Genomic DNA, 20,974 nt, shown 5'->3' with positions numbered 1-20,974 from the left:
AGTATGTGTGACGGGGACTAACAATTTTGTCCGCCACGGGCAGCGATTTTCCCGTGACGCACAAACGACGGGGGCGGGTGCTTTCACAAGCGACATCGCTAAAGCCCCCTTTTAACCCCTTAAAACTCATTCATACATCAGTTTTTCGTCTACAAGTGCTATCCATGCTTTTCACAGATAGCACTTGTACTTATGATAATCTCTGGGGCTGTTCACGTCAAATATTTTTCTCGGACGAAGTAGTTCATGTAAACTGTCGGAGACATGTCTGATATTGATCTGAGCGTTGGATCAGAATCGGCAATATACTCTCGTAGGTGAGTGAAAAAAATCTGTCAGCATTCGGATGCCATCAGTGAGCTGTCCGTTTTTCAATGACAGATAGGAGAAAGGGGAGAAACTCTCTTTTAGGCCTCTTTCACATGTCCGTGTTTTGGGTACGCGTGATGTCCATTAAAATCAATGGGTCTACGCATATGTCCGTGTTTTCACACGTGTTGTGTGGAGCACATGCATGTCTATGCGCTTCACATGGCGACATGTCCGTTTTTTTCCTGCAGCATGGGTGGCACACGGACCTCATACTAATGTGATCTGCCTGACATCAGTGTGACATGTACTGGAGAAAACACATGTCTTTGAATTAAAATTATTTTCTATACTTACTTGTCTCCAGCGCTGCTGTGACTTGCTTCCGGGCCTGCTCATTATGCTCATGAATATTCACTGCACCACAGACCCGGAAGCAAATGTGACAGCAGCGCCAGGGATAGGTAAGTATAGAAGATCATGCTGTCTGTGTGCTATCCAGATATTACACAGATAGCACATGCTGAAGAAACACACTGACACATGGACACACATACTGTTTGTACCTTCATCACGGACTGTGCAAAATGTGTGTGTTTTGCATGGACATGTGAAAGAGGGCTTATGCTGGAGTCACACGAGCGTATGGAAAATTGGTCCCATTCTCCTCCCGAAAAGTTGTACGAGTGGTATCTGTGCGGTAGTCCGTGTGTCATGTGATTGCTATGCGAGTGGGTGATTATTTCTCACTTGTCATCCGTGTGCTGTCCGTGTGCAATCCATTTTTTTTTCCTCAGTAGCTATTATTCATTTACAGACATTTACAGGACCATTTACAGTGTTCTGTGCTACATGATAGGATTGTATCCATAAAAACGGACGTCACTATGATGGTCCGTGTGGTGTCCGTTTTTTTTTCTCCCAATCAGTGACTAGTATTGGCGAGTCTTTGGCATCCAATCACAGTATGCTGCAACCTTTTTCTTATTAGAAAAAGAGAACAAGAGTTTTTATAGTGCAAATAACAAATTTTTATTCGACAATGGTGGGGAAACAATCCAAACAGTCATTAAAAACATATAAAAACATTAATGACGGTTTGCCCCTACAAAGGGCATGGTACAAAATTTAAGATGTAAGAGCATGAGGCGTGTAAATGGCACGTACTCAATGGTGCAGAAATAACCCGTGGGTATTATACCAACAGTCTACAGTGGTCTGCACTTAATGCCAGACTTCAGAATACATATGTATAGGGCATGCAGATATAACACATTCATTTGTACAAAGACACTATATAAAAGCCTTTAGCATGCTACCAGACATTTGAAAGTCATGCTGTCAGACAAAATCACTGTGATATAGAGTCACAACTGTGATTAAATATAAATTCCCATTAGGAGCCTGCACATATAAATACCAGTGCCTGTAACGCCCGGTACCAGTCCAACCAAGTGAGGGGGGGCTCCGCCAGTAACTGCAGCCTCTGGAAGACCTACGTACGTTTCGATATTAAAGGTGATTAATCTTCATCAGGGAGGAGGCGTGTGGTATTTATATGTGCAGGCTCCTAATGGGAATTTATATTTAATCACAGTTGTGACTCTATATCACAGTGATTTTGTCTGACAGCATGACTTTCAAATGTCTGGTAGCATGCTAAAGGCTTTTATATAGTGTCTTTGTACAAATGAATGTGTTATATCTGCATGCCCTATACATATGTATTCTGAAGTCTGGCATTAAGTGCAGACCACTGTAGACTGTTGGTATAATACCCACGGGTTATTTCTGCACCATTGAGTACGTGCCATTTACACGCCTCATGCTCTTACATCTTAAATTTTGTACCATGCCCTTTGTAGGGGCAAACCGTCATTAATGTTTTTATATGTTTTTAATGACTGTTTGGATTGTTTCCCCACCATTGTCGAATAAAAATTTGTTATTTGCACTATAAAAACTCTTGTTCTCTTTTTCTAATAAGCTAATGAGTTTGTGCTAAAAGGGCTGGGTTCCAGAAAAATCTGGGCCCACCCCTACTTTTGTTATGGTATTTTGGAATATCCCTCCTCTAACCTTTTTCTTATCCAGAATCTGGATGAGAAAAAAACTGATCATCTGCTCCAAATCATTGACTAACATTGGTCGCAGTGCAATGTGAGATTTTCTCGCATTGCACTTGCCTGATCCATATGCTCGTGTGAGCATATCCTTAAGCGGGCTTTACACGCTACGAGATTGCTACAGCGATCTCGTTGGGGTCATGGATTTTGTGACGCACATCCGGCCGCTGTAGCGATGTAGCAATCTTGTTGTGTGTGTGACTCCTAGGAGCGATTTTGGATCGTTGCAAAAACGTCCAAAATCGCTCCTCGTTGACATGGGGGTCCTCTTCCAATTATCGCTGCTGTCGCTTGGGCGAAGTTGATCCTCCTCCCTGCGGCAGCACACATCGCTACGTGTGATGCCGCAGGAACGAGGAACCTCTCCTTACCTGTCACACGCCAGCAATGAGGAAGGAAGAAGGTGGGCGGGATGTTCGTCCTGCTCATCTCCGCCCCTCCGCTTTGTTTGGGCGGCCGCTTAGTGACGTCGCTGTGACGCCGAGCGAACCGCCCCCTTAGAAAGGAGGTGGTTCGCCGGTCACAGCGACGTTGCCGAGCAGATCTTCCCATATCGGCATAACGATAGGGGCGGGTGCTATCACGCTCGCCATCGCTAGCATCGGCTAGCGATGTTGCAGCGTGTAAAGCCACCCTTATATTCTCATCAGTGAAAAAAACTGATGAAACTCTGATGAGTCTGATGAAAAGCACTGATGAAACTCAATTTTTTCTCGTAGGTGAAAAAAAATCTGATGTCTGAATAAGACCATAATGTCCACTGATACGTTGTTTTACGACGGTCACTATTCGGGCTTATTCCGCAGTGCCACCTTTTTACGGCAAGCACTTTAGTATTAGATCTCTCCACAAGAATATTCTCCGTACTCAATCTGTAAATTTACAGTCCAGGGCATGAAGGAAGGGTTTGTTAGGCTTACCATAAGGACTCGTTCAGACATCAGTGTTTCTCGTATGAGGACTCGTGCCTAGGACTCTCTATGGCAGGGGTGGGGAACCTCTGGCCCGCAGGCCGTATATGGCCCGCAATGACATTTTCTGCACCCCCTGGGCTGATTCCCGGGGACCGCAGTGCTGGGGAGTCAGCCGCATCTTCCTGGCTGCTGGCCCTTTAAGACCCCGCAGGGCGCATTCAATACTAAACGCTGCGATTACGCTGGTACTGGCTACATAAGGATGTACAGGTGGGAGGTGCGCTACAGTCCAACAGAAGAGGAGCAACTGCCCCATCGTCTCCCAGGTTCTATTGTGCCAGGCAGCGCTCTCTCTGTGCTTGGCGGCAGCGCTCTCTCTGTGCTCGGCGGCAGCACTCTCTGTGTTCGGCGGCAGCGCTCTCTCTGTGCTCGGTGGCAGCGCTCTCTCTGTGCTCGGTGGCAGCGCTCTCTCTGTGCTCGGCGGCAGCGCTCTCTCTGTGCTCGGCGGCAGCGCTCTCTCTGTGCTCGGCGGCAGCGCTCTCTCTGTGCTCGGCGGCAGCGCTCTATTTGTGCTCGGCGGCAGCGCTCTTTGTGCTCGGCGGCAGCGCTCTCTTTGTGCTCAATGGCAGCGCTCTGTCTGTGGCCGGAGGCAGCGCTCTGTCTGTGGCCGGCGGCAGCGCTCTGTCTGTGGCCGGCGGCAGCGCTGTCTGTGGCCAGCGGCAGCACTCTGTCTGTGCCCGGCGGCAGCGCTCTGTCTGTGCCCGGCGGCAGCGCTCTCTGTGACCGCAGCATCCCCCAGCACTCTCTGTGATCCCAACCCCCCCAGTTCTCTAACTGCCTCCAGCCTCCTCCAGGTCTGTCAGTATCCCCAGCCTCCTCCAGGTCTGTCAGTGTCCCCAGCCTCCTCCAGGTCTGTCAGTGCCCCCAGCCTTCCCCAGGTCTGTCAGTGCCCCCAGCCTTCCCCCAGGTCTGTCAGTGCCCCCAGCCTTCCCCCAGGTCTGTCAGTGCCCCCATCCTCCCCCAGGTCTGTCAGTGCCCCCATCCTCCCCCAGGTCTGTCAGTGCTCCCATCCTCCCCCAGGTCTGTCAGTGCCCCCAGCCTCCTCCAGGTCTGTCAGTGCCCCCAGCCTCCACCAGGTCTGTCAGTGCCCCCAGCCTCCACCAGGTCTGTCAGTGCCCCCAGCCTCCACCAGGTCTGTCAGTGCCCCCAGCCTCCCCCAGGTCTGTCAGTGCCCCCAGCCTCCCCCAGGTCTCAGTGCCCCCATCCTCCCCCAGGTCTGACAGTGTCCCCAGCCTCCCCCAGGTCTGTCAGTGTCCCCAGCCTCCCCCAGGTCTGTCAGTGTCCCCAGCCTCCCCCATGTCTGTCAGTGTCCCCAGCCTCCCCCAGGTCTGTCAGTGTCCCCAGCCTCCCCCAGGTCTGTCAGTGTCCCCAGCCTCCCCCAGGTCTGTCAGTGTCCCCAGCCTCCCTCAGGTCTGTCTGTGCCCCCAGCCTCCCTCAGGTCTGTCTGTGCCCCCAGCCTCCCTCAGGTCTGTCTGTGCCCCCAGCCTCCCTCAGGTCTGTCTGTGCCCCCAGCCTCCCTCAGGTCTGTCTGTGCCCCCAGCCTCCCTCAGGTCTGTGTGTGCCCCCAGCCTCCCTCAGGTCTGTGTGTGCCCCCAGTCTCCCTCAGGTCTGTGTGTGCCCCCAACCTCCCTCAGGTCTGTGTGTGCCCCCAGCCTCCCTCAGGTCTGTCTGTGCCCCCAGCGCCGTCTGTACCCCCTGCCTCCCTCAAGTCTGTCTGTGCCCCCAGCCTCTTCCATCGCTCTCTCTGCCCCCAGCGCTCTCTGTGCCCCTCCGGCAATCCCCCAGGGCTGTCTGTGCCCCTTCGGCAATCTCCCAGGGCTGTCTGTGCCCCCCAGATATGTATATACCCCCAGCAATGTTTGTGCCCCACAGCGATGTCTGTGCAACCCAGTGATGTGTATATAACCCCAGTGATGTCTATGCCCCACTGCTTCCCTAATAATGTATATTCCTCCCAGCCCTCCCCAGCAATGTTTATACCCCTCAGCTATGTCTGTGCTCCCCATCAATGATGTATATACCCCCAGTGATGTATGTAACCCTCAGTGATGTCTTTGCCCACAGCCACGTCTATGTTCCGCAGCTTTTCTAGTGATATATACTCCTCCCAAGTGATGTATTTGTCCTCAGCATCTCCTTTGATGTCTACGCCCCCAGCCTCCCTAGTCATGTCTATGCCCCCCAGCCTCCCCAGTGATCTATATTCTTACCAAGCCTCCCCTGTGATGTATATACAGCAGGCCCAGCCAACTCAAACCTGGAAAAGCAGTTGTGAAAACCAAGAAGATCAGTATCACCTAATATTACAGCTGCACCAAAGAGTACAAGCTCCAGCTGCCACAGTGAGTTAATTGTTTGACAAAAAAAATAGCAGGGTAATTTTTAAGTTGATAGTTTTGTGCGGCTCCCGAAGGTTGGTAGAAATTTCCAAATAGCCCCCGGCAGAAAAAAGGTTCCCCACCCCTGCTCTATGGAGCAGTTCACATGTGTGATTTATTCCTCGGACTGAATGGTCTGCAGAAAGGTTCGGAGATTTGTCCATTATTGATCTGAGTGTTGGATCAAACTTGTGAAAGCAAGTCTATGGAACCGTGAAAAAAAATCAGACAGCACTCAGATGTCATCCATATCCATAACAGACTGATGCAAAGGAAAAGCGTTTTCTTTTTTTCATCAGAGAAAAGCTGTAGAAACTCTGACCAAACTCTGATAGTAAAAACTTACACTGAAACTCTGATAAAACATACTAACCTGTCAGGCGCAATATGCACCAAGGACCACGAGCAGTTCTGGGTGCATATTTCTAACCCCTGCCTAACCGTCCCTGTATACACTAGCATAGATTAAGAGATCTTTAGAGAAAGTATTTCTAAAAATCTTTTATATTATGCTAATGAGGCCAGGGACTAGTCACAAGGGCTTGAGTTCCTGCACTCATTCCGCCCTCTTTGCATGTTAGCACGTCCAAGCAAGCAACTAAACCTCAATCCATACCCATAATCAGCGTAGGGTCATAAATGCAAACACAATTTGCCCAAAGGGCAACTAGAGGTACTCTAAACTAAAGATTAATAAAACTTAACTTTTAATCCTAACAAATTAACACAGATCAATTTAAAATCAGTAGCAGGTAGAGCAATCAAACATATACTAAATCACGTATCCGGCCGCAGACCAGACACTATGAGTAAGTGAACAACTCTCCTACAATAATTGTCAGAGTGATATTGCCCTACCCTGCCTAATAAAAGCTAACTAATAGCCTCCCCAACATGTTTCACCATGTCCATGGCTTCATCAAGGGGCTAAAGCTATAGTGAGCAAACAAAATAGCTGCAACCCCTCTTAAAGGTTCTGTTGATGATATCAGAGAAAGAACAACCAATCACCATCAACCAATCAGGTATTACCTCTTACAGGATTCCCATAGTCATTGGTTTATCATTACAGTCCAATGCATACATAGTAACCCACACACCCACCAATCATTAAGGGCTAACAATACACAGACTGGTGCATTAATGCCTGTTGGACATGTGACAGCCCATGTGACCAGCTGATACCCGGAAGTGAGGGAGGAATGGCGATGTGAGTAATTGGGTGAACATGCCTGTTAATTTGATACTGATTAATTATGGACGCTCCTTTTGACCAATGTATTGTTAGCCCTTAATGATTGGTGGATGTGTCTATATGCTTATTGGCTATGGTGAATGATGGAGGTTTCTCTTGACCAATGTATCTTCATCCCTGAATGATTGGTGGGTTACTATGTATGCATTGGACTATAATGTGTGCTTTGATTGGCTGAATCCGCTTGCTGAACCTGAATGGCATCTTAAGGACCAATTGATATGTGACTAATGTGATCCTGTGATATGATAAACCAATGACTATGGGGATAGTCTCTCAAGCTCTCAAGCACTCTCTCTTAGTGTCCGTGTTGTTCAGAGTCTCAGACTATTCTGACTGAAACTGTTTGCGTGTTCCTACTCCCTCAGTCAGCCACCACCTTCTTGATGACTCTTAGTCACTGTTGCCCTGGTAACCAGGAATTCCCCAGGCTGTCTGGCATCCTGTGTTGTGCAACTAGCTGACTCGTGGGCTGGGGATTGTGTAAGATTATTGTTTTAATGTTTTGTAAGTGAAAAGCAGTCGTTAACCTCTTCTTACCAGGAATGAGCACTACATCTTAAAAGAGATACAGTACCCTGTGGCGACTGAAGCCCCAGGGGCGCCACAGAACCAACGCCCTTGCGACTAGTCCCTGCGCTCATTAGCATATTATAAAGGATTTTTATGAATACTTTTTCTAATGCTTCTTAATTCTATGCTACTAGATGCTGGGTCGGTTAGGCAAGGGATTAGCAATATGCATCCAGAACTGCTCGTGGTTCTGGGTACGTAGTGCACCTGACAGGTTCCTTTAAAGAACTCTGACTGTTTTTGCACACGAGAAATATCACTCATGTGTAAAGTAGCTCCAAGGCCACGTGCAAACGCTGAGTATTTGGTGAGTTTTTTACATCAGTATTTGTAAGTCAAAACCAGGAGTGGGTGATAATACAGAAGTGGTGCCCGTGTTTTTATTATACTTTTCCTCTGACTGTTCCACTCTTGGTTTTTTCTACAAATACAGAGGTAAAAAAACCCAAATAAGTAGGAGAATAATAAACTGGAATGACTGGAGGGGGTGCACAGAGGTGAATCCCTGCATAGACAATTATATTAGATGGATTATTCAGTCTGAACTGCAATGAAATTGGTGGTCGCTTATGGAACCTAAAGGCCGCTTTACACGCTGCGATCTCGCTACCGAGATTGCTAGCGTGCGTACCCGCCCCCATCTGTTGTGCGTCACGGGCAAATCACTGCCCGTGGCGTACAACATCGCTCGGACCCGTCACACTACTTACCTGCCTAGCGATGTCGCTGTGACCGGCGAACCGCCTTCTTTCTAAGGGGGCGGTTCGTTCGGCGTCATAGCGACATCACTAAGCGGCCGCCCAATAGAAGCGGAGGGGCGGAGATGAGCAGGACGTAACATCCCACCCACCTCCTTCCTTCCTCATTGCCGGCGGCCGCAGGTAAGGTGAGGTTCCTCGTTCCTGCGGTGTCACACATAGCGATGTGTGCTGCCTCAGGAACGGCGAACAACCTCGTACCTGCAGCTGCAACGATAATTGGGAATAGGGGAGCATGTCAACGATTAACGATTTTGCACGATTTTGCAACCTTTTTCAATTGCTCGTAGGTTTCACACGCAACGACATCGCTAAAGAGGCCGGATGTGCGTTACGAATTCCATGACCCCAACAACCTCGCTTTAGCGATGTCACTGCATGTAAAGCGACCTTAAGGCATCAAACAGTGACTATACAGAGTATCAAGATTTGTTTGTGTGGCGCCCTGGACAAGCCAGGGGCCACAGAGAACAACACCTACACACCCCACACTCCCGGTCAGGCACACCGAAGTCAGACACAAACCCCTTGCCTTCCTCCAGGGGCTGATGTCCACACCGGGGGGTGGGCCAGGCGGTTGGCCCCGCCCACCGAGGAGTACACAGGAGGCGGGAAAAGTGAGCAGTTCAGTTTGAGAGTGGAAAGTGGAAGGAAGGAAAGTGGTAGTGGAGCAGACTGAAGTTGGTCCGGGTGTGTGGCCCGGACGGATCAGCAAGGTTGGCAGACGGTGGTGACCGTCTGCAGGGGTGGCCTATTGGAGCTAACCGTAAGGACCGTGGACGGGCGGTGGCCCGGCGGTACCGGACCGGTACGCAAAGAGAAGCCAGCACCATCCGGCAGGGGCTTACGGACCCCGGCAAGGCTAGGAGTCGCCGTGAATTTGCCAAATCCGTTAGCGAAGGGAACCTCCTGGGTTTCCCAGCAGCCAAGTCCCGTCAGAAGGCAACAGTCCAACCGAGAGAGGGAAACACAGTCACCGCTAAGCCTAAAGTTCCCAGGGCCAGAGCCTGCGGGCAAAAGGGGCTCCTCCAGCACCCATCCAAGCTGGGGAGCGGATTACCAGTGGGAACCCATTGGAACCGTTACACTACATAGGTGCAGGGAAAGGCAGTCACCATCAACCTGCAGGGAGAAACAACACCGAAGCCGTCTGTGGGACCCGTCCATCCAGCCGTGTGTTTTACCGAGAACTGTGTCCTCATCATTGGCTGAGTGAGTACCACCGCGCCGTGCGGCACAGCGCTGCCCCCGCGACCCTGCACCTCACCAGGCCCCGTACCCGCCTGCCATCCATCCCTACTCCATCACCGGACCCCGGGACAACCAACCCCCTACCCACGGAGGGGAGAACTAACATCAAAGCTGCTCCCTGTCACCGCTCCCGGGATCCCCGTTCAGAGCAGCGGTGGTGTCACCAACGTCACCACAACTGTGGGTGGCGTCACGGACAATCTCAAATCCCCACAATCAATACCCACCCTTTTCACTCACGGGCGAGGAGCGCCACTCGAGTCCCCGGGATCCGGCCCACCGCTCGAGCCACCACCGAGCAGCCGCAGCAGCCGCGGCCGGACCCGAGCAGTGGGAGAGCGCAGCGTCCCCTCCTCCGCCCGCGACATTTGCATGACATTGGGATATGAACAAAACATCCAGCTCCAGATGTTCCATTGACCTTAAGGCCCTGTCACACACAGAGATATATCTGCGGCAGATCTGTGGTTGCACTGAAATTGTGGACAATCAGTGCCAGGTTTGTGGCTGTGTACAAATGGAACAATATGTCCATGATTTCACTGCAACCACAGATCTGCCAAAGATTTATCTCTGTGTGTGACGGGGCCTTTAGGCTACCGCTCTCAAAGGCTATTATGATGCAAGATAGCAATGGAGGCTAGAATGGAGTCTATCTTCTGGAGACGTGTGCAAAACCATGAAAATGCGTTCACGAAGAAACATCACATTGGTGCTTCTCCCAGAATTATGGGGCATGGTGGAATAATCCATGGTAGCTGCACCACTCTAGTCTTCTTTTCTGGTCCCCTAAGAGCTCAGTGTTACATTAATTTGGTGGTGGAACAAGTACTATAGCCATTTTTTCAAAGTGTCCCAGGAGCTGTTTTTCAACAGTATGAAAGGCTCCATGTTGCCCATTCAACTTTGAGCAGCTTGCATTGTGCTACCGTGTCTTGCATTATCTCCGGACTTGTCGATTAGGCCCCCTTCACACGTCAGTGATTCTGGTACGTATAACGTCTGTTGTCATACGTACTGGAGACACAGACATACGCAGACCCATTAAAATCAGACCCATCGCAGTTTTCTCACGGACATGTGTCCTTGTGGAGCACCCATCCCCATCGTTTGTGCGTCACGGGTAAATCGCTGCCCGTGGCGATCAATATTGCCGGTACCCGTCACACCAACTTACCTTCCTAACGACGTCACTGTGGCCAGCGAACAACCTTTTTTTTAAGGGCGAGGTTTGTGCGGCGTCACAGCGACATCACACAGCGTCCCACCAATAGAAATGAAGGGGCGGAGAGCAGCCACATTAACGACATGCCCACCTCGTTGCCGGAGGACGCAGGAACGCTGTTGTTAGTTGTTCCCTGGGTGTCACACGTAGCGATGTGTGCTGCCTCAGGAATGACGAACAACCTGCGCCCAGAACGAGCAACGATATTTGGGAAATGAACGATGTGTCAACGATCAACAATTTGGTGAGTATTTCTGATCGTTAGCGGACGCTCGTAGGTGTCACATTCAACAACGTCGCTAACGACGCCGGATGTGTGTCACGAATTCCGTGACCCCAGCGATATCTCGTTAGCGATATCGTTGCGTGTAAAGCCCCCTGTAGACAACAATTAATAATCTCATTGAAAGCAGCCAGATTTTTGTGCGTGGTGCTACATAGTCTATACTGAATAAATTATATCTATCCTGTGATTTTTTTCTTTCTTCTTGGTATCTCAATATTGAGGAATGTATTTTAGATTTCATCCACAAAAAAATAAAAATAAAACTAGAGGGCCAAAAGGCATACAGTACCGATATTCTCGGATGACACCGCAGTTATGCAAATGTGCTTTAGAAAGATTTATCTTCCCATATTTATGCTATGGTCTGCAAAATATTCTCAGGCAATATCAAATTTTCAAAGATAGATTTCCCTCCTAAATATAAAATACATCAATGTGTTTTATATATAACATCGTAATCTAATTAAAAAAAAACAAAAAACACAAAACTGCATATTTCGGGTCCATGTAATAAGAAAAAATACCAGAATAAATCTAAAATTATACAAAAATAAAACCTTCATGACTGCACATGAAATTGACTGGATGGGTTATTTTTTGCACATTTTTAAGCCTTTGTAAAATTTTCAGAAAGAAAGAACAAAACTGAAAAGAATCTCTATAATATACTGTATATCACAAAAAGAAAACTGTTTCTTCTCTTCTCCCCCTCCCAAAAAAAACAATATGAAGTACGTACGGATAAATAGAATTTCTACAAAGTTATAACCTATTGGAAAAAAAACAAAGCACAAATGCTAAATTGGTTTTGGTTATTAAGGACTGGAATGCATGCAGGGGACAAGCATTAAAGGGCATGTGTCATCGGAAAATGACGTATTGTCTCAATGAAGTTGTTATACTACATGTATTATTTTTTTTTAAAAAAATGACAAATCTTGCAGTACTGGCAATCTTTTTAGACTCTAACGTACTGTTATTTCTGGAAATCTATATATACATTAGCAGCAATAGGCTGACACAGATGATAGTTTATATATCGAGGCATCTAATGAGCATGTGCAAAGGTTACTATGAAGGGGGAAAAGAAGGGTCAGCTGGTCATGATGTGACTGTACCTGTCGCACCAGGTCCGATAAGACACCCAGCAAGCGGCGTGACAAAGAGGGAACACCAGGGTAACAATACAATTGAAGGCCCTGGCCACTCGGGGAAGATAAATGAGGGCACCTCCTAACATTCACCTGAGTTTGATCACTGCACTCCCTAACATCCCTAGATGGGTCCTTCTCCCCCACATACGCCAATCATGTGCCGAGGCCCTCGCTGGACCTGAACTCACCTGATTAGTGAAGGCCAGCGAGACGCTAGACTGCAATAAAACAGCATGATGTAAGGAAAAAAACAGATGGGGAAAGACACAGCAAATAAGACTCCAGCAGGAACTTCTCAGCTGCAGCTGAACTGACACCTCAGCTTTCCCCAGAGACTGGCTCCTTCCAAGTGGAAAGCATAGGTATGAACTATAGCCAGCAAAGGAAGAAGTGAGGAGTGGATACTTATATCAGAACAGAGATTACAACTACTTGTTAGATCACTGCAGGATAGAAATGGACCTTAACCTCTTCAGTATTGGAAGGAATTAAATATGTTCCAACTCAGGGTGAATGACAACCAGGCACTAAAGCGAGTCTGCAAACAACAACACACCTTTTGATCCCAGATCCCCCTGAGATCACCTCAGGCTGTTACTCACTTGTGACATGCCTATTGTGATTGGTGGATTCTCTGTTATGAGCTGTGTATAGGGGTGTTCCTTGTGATTGGAATCCTCTCCCTGATGATAAGGAGACTGCTGAAAACTCTTCCCGAGAGAACGGAAGGTAGGAGTCTAAGAAAGCCCCAGTGGCCAGCGTGAAAATTGCAAACTAACTAATTTTGGTTTTAGTACAGATTGTTGTATGAACAAGAAAATAAAATTGTCATTTAAGAAAAAAAAAAACAACAAAAAAAACCCTGATTCAAACAGTAGGTAATATTCAGAGAACACTTTAAGCTATATTTCAGGGGTCATTATTAATTGGGGGCAAATTAAACCCATTAATTTGGCTTTAGTAGCCAAATATGTCCCCGCTGTTAAATGAGTTGCAATATTATTTCTCACTGTGACCTAGTAACACAATGTTCCTGCAAACTAGACGATGATGCAAATTAATAAAAATAAGGGTGTGACGCTGCAAGTAAAGACCTGATAGTATTCAGGGCGCAGCTGGAAGTTTACATTTCCACTTAACATGTGTGTACTAAAGAGGGATGATTGTCCAGTGTTCAATTATTATGAGTCATCACCTTGAATTTCCTTGTTCACCACCCCAAGAAGATTTTTTAGGAAACCTTCAACCTGGGCTATGTGGACACAGAGTATTTTTGAGGCAGTCAAAATCGACAAGTTTTATTTTTTAAGAGAAAATGGTCTTAGGTTTTTCTTTGCGGAATATTTTTGAAAAGTTTTCTGTAGCAGTTTTGAAGAGTTTTTTTTGCGGCCTTCTGATTGGACAGTGCCTAGTTTGGAGTATTTTCCCTCAGACTCCCACTTCTTTTCTGCCAAAACCTGAAGTGGAAGAGAAATGCTTAAAACACTGAACGTACAGTATGACCGGCAGGTCTTTTTACGATAGAAATGAATGAGAAGAATTTTTTAAGCATTTTTTGAGTGGTAGCTTGTAGGTTGGCTCACATGGCTCTGTGTAGGTTGTCCAGGCTGCTATCATAAAAAACAGTGCCTCTCCAGTTAGTAGAAGCTTGTGGATGTATGCAGGTTGGCTCCCATGGCTCCGTGTAGGTTGTCCTAGACCCTCCTTTCACTCATTTGAGCGCAGACCTTTGTCCAGGCCTTCTGGCTGAAGCTAATATGAGAAATTCATCTGGTCAGATGCCTGAACCCTTGTTCTCGGTGCACATCTTTATTTTTTTATTTTGTCATGGTATAATCATTGTCCAACATCTTGTGAGGCCTTGAACTGTAGTATAGATATAGTAAACAAACAATTTCAGTGTCACACCGGAACGAGGACCAATTGGAGTGTGGCACAAGAGAAGAGGTACACTAGGGAAGATGTAAAGGAAGGCCCTGACGATAGGGAGAGAGGAGAGAGGTCACCACCTGAACTCAAACATCAGAAGGAATCCAGCACTACTAATGTGTCGCCCAGGGTTATGGGTACTCGGTCCCGGGCGGTGTATAACTGGGGAATGTTACTTTGGTGGCTGTTGCCCGGTCCCGTGCCCTGGGTGCTTTTTAGGGCTGCTTCTCACTTGCGAGTTTCTCGCAGTAGAGCAATGCGAGAAAAACTCGCATTGGAATCGGACACATGTTAGTGAATGATTCAGCTCGCATTTGAGATTTTTTTCTCAGTCCAAATCGGACTGAGAAAAAAATCGCAGCATGCTGATTTTTTGCGAGTTTCTACTGCGAGTCTCTCCAATGCAAGTCTATGGGAGCGTGTAAATAATCGCATGTCACGGGACGGCACTCACACCATCCTAGTGACATCCGATTTTCTAAATACATTTCTCGCATGTTTCCTAAAACACTGGAAACGAGTGATGTGTCACAATGTCTGTCAATCACTATTCTCTGTCAGTCGGTCTCTCCCTCTCGGTCTCTATTCTCTCTCTGTCCCTCTCTCACAGTCTGTCGGTCATTTTCCCCTCCTCTCTCATACTCACCATTCCCCGATCTCCGGTGCGGCGCTGCACGGCATTCACACTGCTGCGGCGGCTTTTACTATTTTGAAAAAGCCGGCCGCTCATTAAACAATCTCATATTCCCTGCTTTACCCGCCCACAGGCGCCTAAGATTGGTTGCAGTGAGACACGCCCCCACGCTGAGTGACAGGTGTCTCACTGCACCCAATCACAGCAGCCGGCGGGCGTGTCTATACTGTGCAGTGAAATAAATATTTAAATAATTTAAAAAACCGGCGTGCGGTCCCCCCCAATTTAAATACCAGCCAGATAAAGCCATACGGCTGAAGGCTGGTATTCTCAGGATGGGGAGCTCCACGTTATGGGGAGCCCCCAGCCTAACAATATCAGTCAGCAGCCGCCCAGAATTGCCGCATACATTGGATGCGACAGTTCTGGGACTGTATCCGGCTCTTCCCGATTTGCCCTGGTGCGTTGGCAAATCGGGGTAATAAGGAGTTATTGGCAGCCCATAGCTGCCAATAAGTCCTAGATTAATCATGTCAGGCGTCTCCCCGAGATACCTTCCATGATTAATCTGTAAGTTACAGTAAATAAATGTGACGCCCTGGGCAAGCCAGGGGTCACAGGTAATGACACCACCACACCCTACACCCAGGATAGGTACACCAAAGCTAAACCAGAAATCCTTGTTGCCTTCCTCCAGGGGCTGATGTCCACACCAGGGGGTGGGCCAGGTGGTTGGCTCCGCCCACCGAGGAGTTCACAGTCCTGGAGGCGGGAAAAACCAGGCAGTGAGTTGAAGTTGAAGTTAGAGATGAGTTTAGGAGGAGAGTGGTAGAGGAGCAAGTGAGAGGAGTTGAAGTGGAAAGAGAAAAAGTGACAGTTTGGAAGCCTGAAGTTAGTCCGGGTGTGTGCCCCGGACTGAGACAGCAAGGTTAGCAGACGGCGGTGACCGTCTGCAGTGGAGGCTGATCGGAGGTTGCCGAAAGGACCGTGGACGGGTGGTGGCCCGGCGGTACCGGACCGGTATACAAAGAGAAGCCAGCACCATTGGCAGGGGCCTTTCGGATCCCGGCAAGGCTAGGAGTCGCCGTGAATTTGCCAAATCTGTCAGTGAAGGGGACCTCCGGGTCTCCAAACAACTAAGTCCCGATTGAAGGCAACAGTCTAACCGTATGAGAGAAACACCGCCACCGCCAAGGCACCAGTTTCTCAGGGCCAGTGCCTGCGGGCAAAGAGGGGCTCCTCCGGCCCATATCCAAGTCGGGGAGCGGGTTACCGGTGGGAATCCATCGCTACCAACATTGAACTCAGGTGCAGAGAAAGAGACAGTCACCATTAACTACCGGGGAAAAGCAACAGCAGCCGTCCGTGGGAACCGTCTTTCCAGCCGTGTGTTTTACCGAGAACTGTGTTAACGTCTCAGGCTGAGTGAGTACCACCGTGCCGTGAGGCACAGCGCTGCCCCCGCGACCCTGCACCTCAGCAAGCCCCGCACCCGGCCTGCCATCCATCCCTACCCCATCACCGGGCCCCGGGACAACCAACCCCCTACCCACGGAGGGGAGAAATAACAACAAAGCTGCTCCCTGTCACCGCTCCCGGGATCCCCATACAGAGCAGCGGTGGTGTCCACACAATCACCACAACCATGGGTGGCGTCACGGACAATAAATCCCCCAAACCAATCCCCTTTTCACTCACGGGCGAGGAGCGCCGCTCGAGTCCCCGGGATCCGGCACATCGCTCGAGCCACCGAGCAGCAGAGGCCGCAGCAGCAGCGGCAGCTGGACCCGAGCAGTGGGAGAGCGCAGCGTCCCCTCCTCCGCCCGCGACAACTTGGCGTCACGAACAGGATCTTACCGCTCTGCCGTTGGGTAGAGGTGCGCCTTGTTACCGCCGGAGGTGTCCGGCCGGAAAATTTCAGAAGCCGCCATCTTTGGCGCGAAAAGTTCCCGCTCGAGCGTCTCTTCGAGTAGTGGAGGCGCGAAGGCCAAAATCCCGCCCCGAGAGAGGAGGAGCCGGAAAGAGGCTAAGGGGGATGCGGATGGAGAAATGGCGGTGTCCTCGAATTGGAGTGCGGGAATACCCGCCACCGGGGCATCCAAGCTCTGGGGGAAACGAGGAGGAGTAGCCTTCGAGGACTGCGGCCCGGGTGAGCTCCCCGCCGGGACCGCTGCATGGCTGGAGCGGGAATTGGGCCGGTTCTGCTTGAAGGTGAGAGCGCAGAGCCTGCAGCAGTTGATGGACTGGAAAGCGGAGATGCGCAGAATGGTTGCCGTAGTGGGGGCCCGTGAGCAAGGGGTCGCTGCGGCCGTGTCGCACCGCGATCAGTCCACCCAAACCCCAGAACCAGCCTTGATTGAGTGGGAGACGGACATCAGCGCCGCGGATTTCTGAATGCCGTTGATGGAAGAAGAGGTCCCAAGTATGCTGCCTCCGCCGCCGTTCCTGACGGCTGTCAGTGGTTCGGGGTTGAACTGCCGATGGAAGGAGAACCCCATGTACCGTTCGGTCCCTGAGTGGGCCGACCCCTGCGGTGGTAGCCGCCTCAAGGTCAGCGGAGGCCTGCTGCAGTTGTCCCCGTTGGGACCACCTGTGTGTGTTTAAAAGTTTTGAGAGTTATGAGAAAATGAAAATGATCACCGAAGTCTCATCTGATTGTCAGCAACCGTGATTGAACCGGCCGTTGCCGGCACCGTTGTCCCCGAGGGGACCGCTTAAAGTTGTGTAAGGGACTCCTTACGGACAAGCCCGTGAACTTGCAGGGCAACCACAAACGTTAGTGGCATGTAGATATGTTGTGTTGTTGCAGCTTACCGTTACCACCTCCGGAGAGGCAGGTTGGAGGGAGGGCCCGCAGTGGAGCAGGCTGGGGCCCAGCCACCACAGGAACCAGTGGCTACCCTCTGGAGGGGAAGGACAGATCCCGCTCGGGTGACTTGGTTCAGGACTGGGGTCAAGGGGTGCTGCCTGTTTCTTAGGGGCAGCATCAGGGCCAGGTTACTTGGGTGGGAGAGAGCGGCAGCCGCAACCGTTACCGTAACGTTTAAGAAAAGTGCCTCCCGTTGTGGGATGATGTTCTTTTACTTGTATGTATGTTTTATCTTTTTTCAGAAAAATAAAACCGGTGTTGGACGGGCAGCCCGCGGACGGTCTGCATTTTGCTAAGGGGGAATGTGACGCCCTGGGCAAGCCAGGGGTCACAGGTAATGACACCACCACACCCTACACCCCGGATAGGTACACCAAAGCTAAACCAGAAATCCTTGTTGCCTTCCTCCAGGGGCTGATGTCCACACCAGGGGGTGGACCAGGTGGTTGGCTCCGCCCACCGAGGAGTTCACAGTCCTGGAGGCGGGAAAAACCAGGCAGTGAGTTGAAGTTGAAGTTAGAGATGAGTTTAGGAGGAGAGTGGTAGAGGAGCAAGTGAGAGGAGTTGAAGTGGAAAGAGAAAAAGTGACAGTTTGGAAGCCTAAAGTTAGTCCGGGTGTGTGCCCCAGACTGAGACAGCAAGGTTAGCAGACGGCGGTGACCGTCTGCAGTGGAGGCTGATCAGAGGTTGCCGAAAGGACCGTGGACGGGTGGTGGCCCGGCGGTACCGGACCGGTATACAAAGAGAAGCCAGCACCATTGGCAGGGGCCTTTCGGATCCCGGCAAGGCTAGGAGTCGCCGTGAATTTGCCAAATCCGTCAGTGAAGGGGACCTCCGGGTCTCCAAACAACTAAGTCCCGATTGAAGGCAACAGTCCAACCGTATGAGAGAAACACCGCCACCGCCAAGGCACCAGTTTCTCAGGGCCAGCGCCTGCGGGCAAAGAGGGGCTCCTCCGGCCCATATCCAAGTCGGGGAGCGGGTTACCGGTGGGAATCCATCGCTACCAACATTGAACTCAGGTGCAGGGAAAGAGACAGTCACCGTTAACCACCGGGGAAAAGCAACAGCAGCCGTCCGTGGGAACCGTCTTTCCAGCCGTGTGTTTTACCGAGAACTGTGTCAATGTCTCAGGCTGAGTGAGTACCACCGTGCCGTGAGGCACAGCGCTGCCCCCGCGACCCTGCACCTCAGCAAGCCCCGCACCCGGCCTGCCATCCATCCCTACCCCATCACCGGGCCCCGGGACAACCAACCCCCTACCCACGGAGGGGAGAAATAACAACAAAGCTGCTCCCTGTCACCGCTCCCGGGATCCCCATACAGAGCAGCGGTGGTGTCCACACAATCACCACAACCGTGGGTGGCGTCACGGACAATAAATCCCCAAAACCAATCCCCTTTTCACTCACGGGCAAGGAGCGCCGCTCGAGTCCCAGGGATCGGCACATCGCTCGAGCCACCGAGCAGCAGAGCCCGCAGCAGCAGCAGCAGCCGGACCCGACCAGTGGGAGAGCGCAGCGTCCCCTCCTCCGCCCGCGATATAAACACACACGCTCGAAAAAATCCTTTATTAGAAATAAAAAACACTAACAAATTCCCTGGTTCAACAATTTAATAAGCCCCAAAAAGCCCTCCATATCCGGCGTAATCCAGGATGGTCCAGCGTCGCTTCCAGCTCTGCTGCATGAAGATGGCAGGAGCTGCAGAAGACACCGCCGCTCCTGTCAGCTCCATGCAGCAACTGAGGTGAGTATCGCGATCAGCTGAGCTGTCACTGAGGTTACCCGCGGCCACCGCTGGATCCTCCAACAGTGACAGCGGGTAACCTCAGTGACAGCTCAGCTGATTGCGATAGTCACCTCAGTTGCTGCGTGGATCTGACAGGAGCGGCTGTGTTTTCTGCAGCTCCGGTCACCTCCATGCAGCAGAGCTAGAAGTGACGCTGGACCATCCTGATTACGCCGGACATGGAGGAATTTTTGGGGTTATTAAAGTGATGAACCAGGGAATTTGTTAGTGTTTTTTATTTCTAATAAAGGATTTTTCAGGTGTGTGTGTTTATTTACTGTAACTTACAGATTAATCATGGAAGGTATCTCGTGGAGATGCCTGACATGATTAATCTAGGATTTAGTGGCAGCTATGGGCTGCCATTAACTCATTACCTCGATTTGCCAATGCACCAGGGCAAATCGGGAAGAGGCGGGTACAGTCCCAGAACTGTCGCATATAATGTATGCGGCAATTCTGGGCGGCTGCTGACTGATATTGTTAGGCTGGGGGGCTCCCCATAACGTGGAGTTCCCCATCCTGAGAATACCAGCCTTCAGCCGTATGGCTTTATCTGGCTGGTATTGAAATTGGGGGGGACCGCACGCCGTTTTTTTAAATTATTTAATTATTTATTTCACTGCACAGTATAAACACGCCCACCGGCTGCTGTGATTGGGTGCAGTGAGACACCTGTCACTCAGCGTGGGGGCGTGTCTCACTGCAACCAATCATAGGCGCCTGTGGGCGGGTAAAGCAAGGAATACGAGATTGTTCAATGAGCGTCCGGCTTTTTCAAAATAGTAAAAGCCGCCGCAGCAGTGTGAATGCCGTGTAGCGCCGCGCCGGGGATCAGGGATCGGTGAGTATGAGAGAGGGCTGCTAACTTCAGTTACTCAGGGGATTAGCGGTCACCGGTGAGTCCTTCACTGGTGACCGCTAATCAGGACGCGGCACAGACAGAGCCGCAGCATGACAATGAAGTCGGGTGAAGTTAACCCGAGTTCATTCTGATCGTGCTGCTCTGTCTGTGTCTGCTGTCATCTGCCATTCAGCTCTGCTACATGGCTGTCTGTGTCTGCTGTCAGCGACCATGTAGCAGAGCTGAATGGCAGATGACATAGTAAAAAATACGCATTACACACGCATTACACACGCTAGTAAAATCATTAAGTTATTCAGAAAAAGCATCGCACTTGCGTTGCACTCGGACCTAACGTGAACTAAAATCAGCCGAGTTTTTTTCAGCCCAGTCGGACCGATTTTACTCGCATAGATGTGTTTCCAGCCTTAAACTAGAACTACTGGACTCATGACACCTATATAGAAATACATGGTGCAAAGTAGTCAAAATGACTACCTCAGTAGTTCTATTGTTTAAAGGGGGATTATTTACAAGGGATTTTGAATAATGTTCACACGTGATGCCACTTGCGGTGCTGCGGCTATAGGGATGGAGCCGCCGCTGCACAGTTTTCAC

Source organism: Anomaloglossus baeobatrachus, chromosome 6 (genome assembly GCF_048569485.1).
Source record: "Anomaloglossus baeobatrachus isolate aAnoBae1 chromosome 6, aAnoBae1.hap1, whole genome shotgun sequence".
Classification (NCBI taxonomy): Eukaryota; Metazoa; Chordata; class Amphibia; order Anura; family Aromobatidae; genus Anomaloglossus; species Anomaloglossus baeobatrachus.
The sequence above is the reverse complement of the archived record's forward strand: the minus strand, read 5'-3'. Positions refer to the sequence as shown.